This window comes from Protopterus annectens, chromosome 4.part1, assembly GCF_019279795.1.
Source record: "Protopterus annectens isolate FY-2018-M chromosome 4.part1, PAN1.0, whole genome shotgun sequence".
Taxonomy (NCBI): domain Eukaryota; kingdom Metazoa; phylum Chordata; order Ceratodontiformes; family Protopteridae; genus Protopterus; species Protopterus annectens.
Window position 1 is genome coordinate 904,187,706 of NC_056734.1, and position 10,145 is coordinate 904,197,850.

At 40.5% G+C, this 10,145-nt stretch overlaps 1 protein-coding gene across 2 annotated transcripts in view; it reads left to right on the forward strand.

Moving 5' to 3' along the window:
* LOC122801112 (receptor-type tyrosine-protein phosphatase eta-like) overlaps nucleotides 1-10,145 on the forward strand; it is a 1,724,431-nt gene that overhangs the window by 1,473,857 nt on the left and 240,429 nt on the right. The window lies entirely within an intron of this gene.

A 10,145-nucleotide genomic window follows, 5' to 3' on the forward strand; every position in this document is an offset into this window, starting at 1 on the left:
GGATTGCTAACTGGATCATGGATAGCACACACATGGTCAGTACTGCAGGTGCCATGTCTGACTATACACCAGTTACACGTGGCATCCCACAGGGCTCAGTCCTGGGACCTCTCTTGTTCTGTATATATTTCTGATACATACTGGCTAACACAGGGAGAATATGGATGACCATGTTTGCAGATGGCTGCAAAGTGTGTGCCATATTCGACTCCACAGCTGGCACAGGCATCCTCAGAAAGGGTCTCACAGAGATGGCTGACTGGTGCCAGAGCCATGGCCTACAGCTACCTTACTTTAGATGCATAGTCATCACCTTTGGTAGTAACATCGTGCACACACATTACCACATAGGTGATGTTACATCACGTACAGTGTGTGTGATTTGTGATTTGTTGACATGAATACTTAGTACTCTTGCCTTTGACATTCACGTTGATAATGTTGTTGGACACACCTTCTATTTAGGCAACCTTATCCCATACAGTTTTACATCCAGATCAGGTGGGTCATTGTGACCCTGTAGTTATCTGGCACATGCTTGGATACAATGGTCCATTTCGGATGTACCTTACCCAACACCTGCAGCAACTGGAATGTACACTGATTTACATACCAAGTGGATCTAGGGACTCACACAGATGGTATGCACAGTTTGGCTATGGTGACCCCAGCTCTCCTCAGTTGCTTACTGCCTACTTGGATGCAGTCTGTGCCTTTTCCTTGATGCCATGTCCATGACAGCATTGGTTGACAGGTTCCACATGAGGATATCAAAGTCCCTTACAGCTACATGCTCCAGGAACAGGTACATGAGCAATGATGTTAATAGGACAAGCTGGAGGGGCATATTACCATCCCAGAGGCTCCACTCACTCGGGAATGTGATCACAGTACCACATATGCACAGACCCATGCTGAACACCGACAGGTGTACGGGTGATCATATGTTTAGCCCTGGGATATGTTATGGGTTCTTGCTAGACAGAGACAGAATGACATGAACATATGTGAGATATCTTGTGTGACCTACTATTGACAGGCACAGTCTACTGATCTAGCATGATTGCAGACTACAAACACACTGTGGCTAGGCTTCTACATACCCTAGGGCAGATAGCCTAGTGTCAACCTCTGAACCTATGCTAATGTTCAGGATGCACATTGTTCAGTGATGGTACTGATTGCAGGTTTTGTTTCTTCTTTGCTTTACCACTTCCTATGAACAACCTAGGTTTCTGCATTACATATTTGATTGTGACAGTATTTCACTATTTTATATTGTGTCTGTTGTCATATCACTGTGTGCACATAGTGGATTGGTGAATAGTGTGAGGTTCCTGGGTTGACACTTGCAACTGTGGGATATGTGTGGCCCACTGCTGTACTCAAACTTTACCTAAGGGTGTGAGCATGCCCAGTTCAGACTTTCAGTGTTTTGTTGCCTGACATTTGTCTCATAGTTTCAAGTATGTGAGCATGCCCAGTGTGACCTTGCAGTATGTTGCTGTCTGTGGTCCACTACGTTTGTTGTGTGTGAACATTACCAATATTAACATTTGTACTATATGTGTGTTGAATATCAGGTTCCATTATTACTGCAGGCCTCACTTTTGTGTCTTGACTCGACAGGGATTATGCTATGCATGCAGGGTTTCCATTAGATACTTAGCATTGACTTATCAACATTTTTTCATGCAAGCTGATCATTGACATACTGTCATGGTTTAGTGGTTCTATTCGCTGACTATAGCGCACTGTCACTGCTTCATATTTTCATACCTGGCAGAACAGACTGCTTCAAGGAAAGTGAAGCAAATATGAACCTGTTAACCTGCTTTTGATGAACTATACCCACATTTGACCAAACTTGCAAAACTTTGCTCAATGTTGCCCAACATTGCTGGACAGTGCACAATATTGCTGAACATTGCCTGTTGTTGGGCTACTTAGTGTGTGCAAATTTGGTCACATATACTAAATAGTGGTGAGAGCTTTTTAGCAGTGCTTTATACTGCTTAACACATAGCAATCGTGCCTCATGTGGTGCTGCAGGGCTGCCTGTGTCGGATGCACATTTTACACTCCCTATACATGTTTGTTAACAGGTAGTGTCAAGTTAGGCATCACTTTTACTATATATGCAATTTGGAGGGTGGTATCATTTTCAGGGTTCCTACTGAGCCAGTGTGTATATGCTATGCATTGCCTCTTTGCCAAGGCCAGAGCATACTGGGCATGCCTCCTTCTGCCTACTGGGACAGGCTCAGGTTGTTCCTCCTCCGAGTCACGCTCTGCCTGTGATGGCCTTGGCAATGGTGGGGGGCTGTTGTGCCCGGCCCTATGCTGCTCCTGCTGCAGCTGTTTTCACAGGATCATATTGTGTAGCATAGCACATACCATGACTATTTGGATACATGTAGTTGGTGAGTACTGCAAGGCTCCACCAGATGTGTCCAGGCACTGGAACCATGACTTGAGCAGCCCAAACACACGCTCGATTACATTGCGTGTCTGTGCATGTGCCTCATTATGGCATTCTTGTTCAGGTGTGTGTGTGCATTTATGATGGGTGTCATCAGCCACGGCTCAAGTGCATATCCAGCATACCCCACTAGGTGACCATGGGGGATGTCCCCATTGGCAAATGTCTGGTACAGCTGTGTCAGATGCCAGATATGTGAGTCCTGGTAGCTTCCAGGGCAGCCAGCACACACATTCATTATTATGCCCTGGGCATCACACACGACCTGGCAGTTGATGGAGGGGTAACCCTTGCGGTTATAGTAGACCCTACCCCACTCACCGGCTGGTGCTTTGATGTGAATGTGCGTGCAGTCTATTGCACCCACTACCTTGGGGTATTCCGCTATTTGCTGGAAGAGATGCATATTGCTGGCCAATACCTCATGGGAATTGGGGAAATATACATGATCACCGACATGTGCTGCCATGGCATTCAGGAACTGGTGCAGTACCCTAGATGCGGATGCCTGTGAAATCCCCATCATATCACCAGTTAGTCTCTGGAAGGTACCTGTTGCTAATATTCTTAGGCCAACGCATACCTTGGTTTCCACTGGGATGGGTTCCCCTCTGTTGGTTCTGTGTGTGAGCCATGGCCTGCACAGCTCAACAATTTGCTGTATGAGGTCTCTGTCCACTCTATAGCGCTCCGCTATCTCCAGCTCATGTAGCCCCTGGTAGGTTACCTTAGGCCTGTACACTCTTCTCCGTCTCTTCACTGTGGGTTGCTCAGCAGCATTTGCATTGTCACCACCCTCAGCATGTTGCATATGTTGCCTTATGATGACAATGGCAGCCCCTAACATTTCTTTGTCTCAGTGAACCTTTTTCAGTTTTCACTTCTATTAGATTACTGCAGTGTTGCAGTGTGTCTGAGAAATACATACTGGAATGTTTTTGGCTGGGTTTTGAGTGCTGGGCTGGGCTAGTGTAATGCCTGTGTAATTGGCTGATTCCAATTGTTTTCACCTGCTAGCTCTGCTAGTACTCCCTGATTAACTTCCTACTATTTGTTGTGCTTCCTTTTCCCTTTCTGTTTCCTCAGGGGGCAGCACCGTGCAAACAAGCGCAAACATGCGCACACCATCTCACATGCACGCACACATGCTTACACGGACTAAAACTTGCTTATTCCTGTTAAAACGCGCTCACACTGGTGCAAACATGCTTACAACTGTTTACACAGCCTTACATATGCTTACTGGAGCCTACACACGCGCACACACGCTTGCATGCGCGCACACTGTCTTACTCAGGTTTACTGGCATGCACACGTGCACATGCACGCTCCGCAAGAAACTTTGGTGTTATCCACAGCATACACCTTAGATTTCTTGACTTTACCTGGCCTACCTGTTGACACACCTCTTTCACTATTATGTTAATGTAAGCTGACACATGTCACTCTGCTCCAATGAGCTGCACTCCTATCATACATACCCCCCTCATGATGTCACCTATCTTCTACTCTGTTTCTCCCCTTATCCTACTCCTACACTCCACTGACTGTGCTCATTTGCTATGTGAACTTGCGATTCACTATCATAACTCTCATTTGCATAGGATTGCCTACTAATGCTTAGTTACATCTCTTAGACTGAGCTTCCCCCCTTAGCAACCTCTACTCGTTGGCCATGTTGTCTTCAGCCTGACATTCCCTTGCATTGTAAATTCATTTTAGCTATGACATCCACATTTGTGGATCTTAAGTATTAATTTTCTGCTTTTTAGGGCACAGCGCGTTTGCGCGGAGCTGTGCTACCGTTAAACCCCGGAGATCGGGATTTAAAAAAAAGTATTTTTATTTTTAATTTGCATCACTTGCCATTGGCAATGGCCGTATCTTTGTCCATTGGCATGCTTCCTCCTGTGAATGCATGCCTTTTTTACTGCTGACACGGCTCCGTTTTGCTATTTACAGAACCGTACTCAGTTATCAACTGAGTACATTTTTGCAGATAACACTACTCCTACTCGGACAGGTTCGGGTTTCCTGGATCGCAAATTTACCTCATTTGCACGACTTTCGCCTGCAATTGAGGTAATTTGCATATCCCAGCCCTGTCCATGTAGGACTAGTTTAGAGAGCTCAGTTGCACGCCCCTGCTGGCTGTTCCTGGATCGCTCGGTGGACATGTTGGCTTGCTGGAGTCTTACTCTACTCTTAGACTCCGTGCAAGCCTTTGTGAATCCGGCCCTATATTTTAGAGGTGTTGAATAAATGGTTTGAAAAATGGGTGAACTGAAATTTATAGGGAAAAATGGAGAATAAACAGACATGAAAAAGTGTAGACCATTAGTGTTAAACAATGTTGATTATAAGATATTTATGAAGATAGTACAAAAAAGATTAGTAAGTAAGGCTAACAAGTTACTGAATTAAACAATTTTTGGAATACAAAAAAAGATGAGTCAAGAACTTTTAATGATGATAAGAAGATTCGTAGATGATGCAATAAATAAAAAACAGAATTGAAAATATTAGTACAGGATGGAAGTAAAGCATTTGATAAGATACAGCATAAAACATTATGGAAAATTCTGAAAGATAATATAAGTAACAAAATAATTAACATTTTGAAATCAGTATATAACAAAAATAAAGTGAAACTAGTGGTTAATGGCTGGCTAAGTGAGACAATAAAAATAAAAAGTGGTATTAAATAAGGATGTCCAACAAGTAGTATTTTATTTGCATAAATTATGAATGTGGTCTTAAAAAAAGATAAGTTTAGTACTGAATGAAGCTAAATATTGCACACGAGAAGGAACTCTGATTCCAGTAATGTTTTTTTATGTGGATAGTATAGTAGTAGTTGTGAAAAATAAATAATGGATGAGTATATCTATTAAGACACTTGACAAAGAATTAGGAGTATTAGGTTTAAATGTTAATGAGGAAATGAGTAAGGGACTGGAATTCTCTGGAAAAATAGAAGGCATTCAATTTAACAAAAAAGAAATCTAAATTTTGGGAGTAAAATTCTGTATTGAGCAGAAGAGATGTGTACAATGGAAGGACATGATACTTAAGGTATAACAATCGGAACATGAACAGTATAAAACTGTGTGCAGAGATGTAATGGACATTACAAAGATTTATGACAACAGAGGTTTATGGACTGGGGAATAGGAATGTGGTGTTGTATTGAAAATGCTAAATGACAAAATAATACATTTGCCCAGTATAATTAATGTGGAACAAAATAAAGGATTGGTTAAATATGAGGGTCAACCTAAGACATGTTTTTGTGGTAAAAATGACCATTTAATTAATAAAGTTGGGTGTGATGCAAAAGCAAATGTGAGCAAAAATGTATAATGTGTGAAAAATATGATATTCATAGATGGACTGTAATGTTAAAGAGAATTATACACAAGAACAAAGGCAGACCAAAAAAGAGAGATTGCTTTAGTAGATAATATAGAAGAAACACAAAAAGAAAATCAAAATGAGGAAGATATAAGAATAGAAATAAAGAATATATGATGGGAAAAATAGAGGAAAAAGAGCAAGAGTTAGTAGAAGAATTAGGCAATTCAATCATTGAAAGGGAAGATAAATGAATAATAGTTAGAAGTAGGAGAAATTCTATTAGGAAGAGAGTAAAAGATAAAAAGTGCAAATTAAAAAAAAATTGGGATAGAATTAAATAAAAAAGGGAAAGGATAAAAGCAATAAAAAACTTTTCCAAAAAGTGAGACCCTTAGCCATAAATATGAATAGTATAAAGAGTGTTCAATGAAGGCTGGGAGTGTCGGAATGGATTAGACTGTTAGATATGGATGTCATAATATTACTAGACATAAGAATAACAACAGAAGAAGAAAGAATATACGTAAATGGGTTATGGGAAGGCAAGGTTATATGGAACATAAGAGAAGAAAAATGCTCACGGATAGCAATTTTATGTAAGGAAAGTATAAATATTCTGGACTACATATTAGTAGTATTAGGAAGAATATTAATATTAGATACAAGATGAAAGAACCAAATACATTGAGTGATTACACTTTATGCATACACTTTACAGAAAGAGAAAGAGAGAATATATTTAGAAAAATACTTGACTATGTTAATATGAATATGCAAGTAATAGCAGTGGGAGACTTTAATTGTGTTTTAAGATATAGGAGATTATAATAATAATATAAACATGAGAATATTTTATAAAGACTGGACAAGTTTATGGATTAGCCTAAAAGAAAAATATAGAAAGGAGGCATTAGAATGGAAAAGGGCAAAAAGAATACACTATAGTTGCAAATATACCCCCGGATTCACTATTCTTCCATGCAGGACTAGCTTAGTCCTGCACGGAAGCGGTCATTTAGGAGTAGGACGGCAGCGTCCCATGCATATTAATGAAGGCACGCTGCCTGAGCTCCTAAATGGACACAGAGCTTGTAAGAGTGCTGGGGGCATGTCTGAAAGTAGAGCTCTCAGAATATACACGCTCCTGCAATGAAGAACAGCAGAGTATGAATAAGAATAAGCGAGAATGCGAATATGTGTTCGCATACCCCTAGCAACATCCCTCCATGTTTACAAGAGCAATAGTTAAAACATTAAATATAAATAATTTGTTTTATGAAACAGATTAAATTTAACCGTAGGTGCACAGGTTTGCACATCACTTAGCGATGGTTAATGCAGCTTAATTGGCACAAGAGGATAAAAAGCAAGATATATGCAAATGAAGGAGTACAGCAATAGTGCAGTGGGCAAAGCATTCCCCTTACAAGCAGTCATTCCTGGTTCGAGTCCCACTCCAGTGTAATCCATTTTCCATGTCAAATCATTGTATGATCAATTTCCTTTTTTGCATAACCTACGGTAACATAAAACATTTATATATTTATAACATATATTTGTGAACTAGGGTACTGCATTAAATGCAGATGTGAGGTGTCATTGTCATAATGTTGCAAAGTCCACAGATAATGACAAGTGCCCCATACAGTATATGTACACAGCAATCAGAGATACAAATAGAAGGTAAAATGTGTAATGAATGATAACTCCATACAGTTTCAAAATCCACCACCTTCTCAAGAACCATTAGACATTACTGTCAAAATTAGTGCAGTGGTAAGTAGGAGTAAGCGCTAGTAAGCAAGTGCAAGCACTATTAAGCAGTAGTAAGCGAGAGTAAGCATATTTAAACAGTAATAAGAGAGTTTAAGCCCATTTGTGTGGGGGTAAGCATACGCACACAGGTTAAGCAATATTGAAGCTAACTCTTTGTAAGCATGTTTCACTGGAGGTTAGCATAGCTTACCCATGTGCAAACCCATGCAAACCCACTTACAATTACTTAAAAGTGCCTTAACAACTCTTTATGCAACAGCCCCTGTTATGGCCAGAAACAAAACAAACAGCCTTTGCAGGACTTGAACCCAGGATCCTGTAGACTAGAGTCACAGTAGCTAACCACTAAGCCATCACAGCTGTACATAAGACTGAGGTATCACCAAACAGATCCTCACTACAGGAAATTTAAACTGAACATGTGAAAGGAATCTATACACAGCCTTATGTTGTATAACCTACAACATAAAATAAATATGTGAACTGGAGTATTGCATTAAGCCCAGATGTGAGGTGTCATTGTAATAAAGTTTTGAAATCCGCTAATAAACACAAGGACCCCATAAAGTGTACGTATGCATGAATCATGGATACCAAACACATATATAACTTTAAATGAATAATAAATCAATGCCATGATGCAAATATAATGCAACTTAAATATTAAGTAACGGTAAGCATTGCACAGCCCAGCTTAGAAGGAGTAAGCAATGTGTAGGTCAGCTAACTCAGTCTGTCCATTGGTATACCCCATTAAGCAATGCCAACCTTAGGGAAGCAGATTTGCCCATAGCTTAGCCTTTTCAAAACTGACTAATCACTGGAAAGTGTGGGAACCCGACCCTATTTAAACCCAACAGGTGGGAATACATAGGTTCATAGGTTCATAGGTTGGTACTAGGCTATCAGCCCTAGGGCCTATACAAGCCTAGCCATAACAATTCCCTGGCTATTTCGTCCCACATTATTTACTTAAAACTTCTTCTAACTGGTTGTAGATTCCCCTTGCAGGCATTATGTCTGGAATGGGAGAGGGTGTACTTTTTCAGGAGCAGTGCTGGGGCATCCCAGAGTCCAGAGTTATGGCAGGAATCCTTGTGAAAGACAATGACATGAGACTGCTGCAGGACTAGTACCAGGGGTTGCAATACAAAGTGGAAGCCTGGGACCATCTTGCCCTGACCTCACCAGTGCCACTGGCATACCATTAACTGGTGAGCAGGTCAGGCATCACTATACCAACCTGAAGCAGTGAAAGGGGGATCTCTTGGATCAGAGGATCTAAGAGGCTAGGAGGACAGGGGAGGACCCAGAAGTCTGTATCAGTCCAATACCTGTTTAATAATTTCCAGCTCATGCATATTTTGGATAGGAATCACTAAATATTCCTCTTATGTCTTTCACAGTGGCAAGTTAGCAGGCTATGAACCAGGAGGCCCATGAATGTCGCTTGGAGCACTTGTGACGCGAGCCAGGTTAGTAATACTCTTGCATGTACTGCCATAGGAAATCAATCTAAAAAGTAATAAGTTAATTGCCTGAATAAAACGTATATTGTTTAAGGCATGTATTGCATATACCAAAGAATATGGCAGGAAGAGTCTCATATAGATTACATGTAAATAAAAGCATAATAGCCTCTCAATAAAGGTCTAACAGTTGGACTGCATGTGTTTACTCTTGCATCATATGGTAAAGTAGATTTGCAATCACTTAATAGTACTGTTGTATTAAGCACTGTTATGCAAACTGTGCTACATAAATAAAATGTGTAGGGATGTCTATATATGACTGGTGTAATCCCAAGAGGTCATATAGTACAACTGAGAGAGACATAGAAAGAAAACAATGAAAAGACAGACAAGGAAATCCAAATAGCACACTCAACTAAGTTGTGAACTGTTGTATTGTTAGCACACACAGCCATGGTCCAAATCCTGGGAGTGGTAGTAAGCTGCATCCAGAATCATACCCCACACCTGTACAGATATGTCCAGAATGTCAAGTAAATTGGCACATATCTGCTGCCTGTCACCCTGTCCCCTTGGGAAATCAGTGGGATGATCCCAGACATTTAGGCAGCAAACAAGAAATACAACTGATTGTCATACATCTATGAGAACAAAACTGTCACTCTAGTAACTCCCCAAAATGTTATGAGAGTAATAAGCCAAGTATGTTCCATCTACACCCCCATGTTGTCAAGCTGAGACCAGAGTGTGTACAGTAACAGAGTGAGATGTATGTGCATAATACTAATGTGGAATCTGGTAATTTGTGTGGCAACATTCAGGTAGTGCTAACAAACATTGCTCCTACAGGTCTGTCAGATACGAACACCATGCCTAAAAATAAAAGATTTATATCCTGTACTGGTACTGTGTACTCTGTTATTGTATAAAATTGTTAGTGTTGCAGTTGCTATGAATAATAAGGTATCACTCATCATGGTCACCCACACTATGCTACATAATATAACTGTCTAGGAAATCCTGTATAAGAGCATTGTAATTCACTAAAGGTTTAAAAG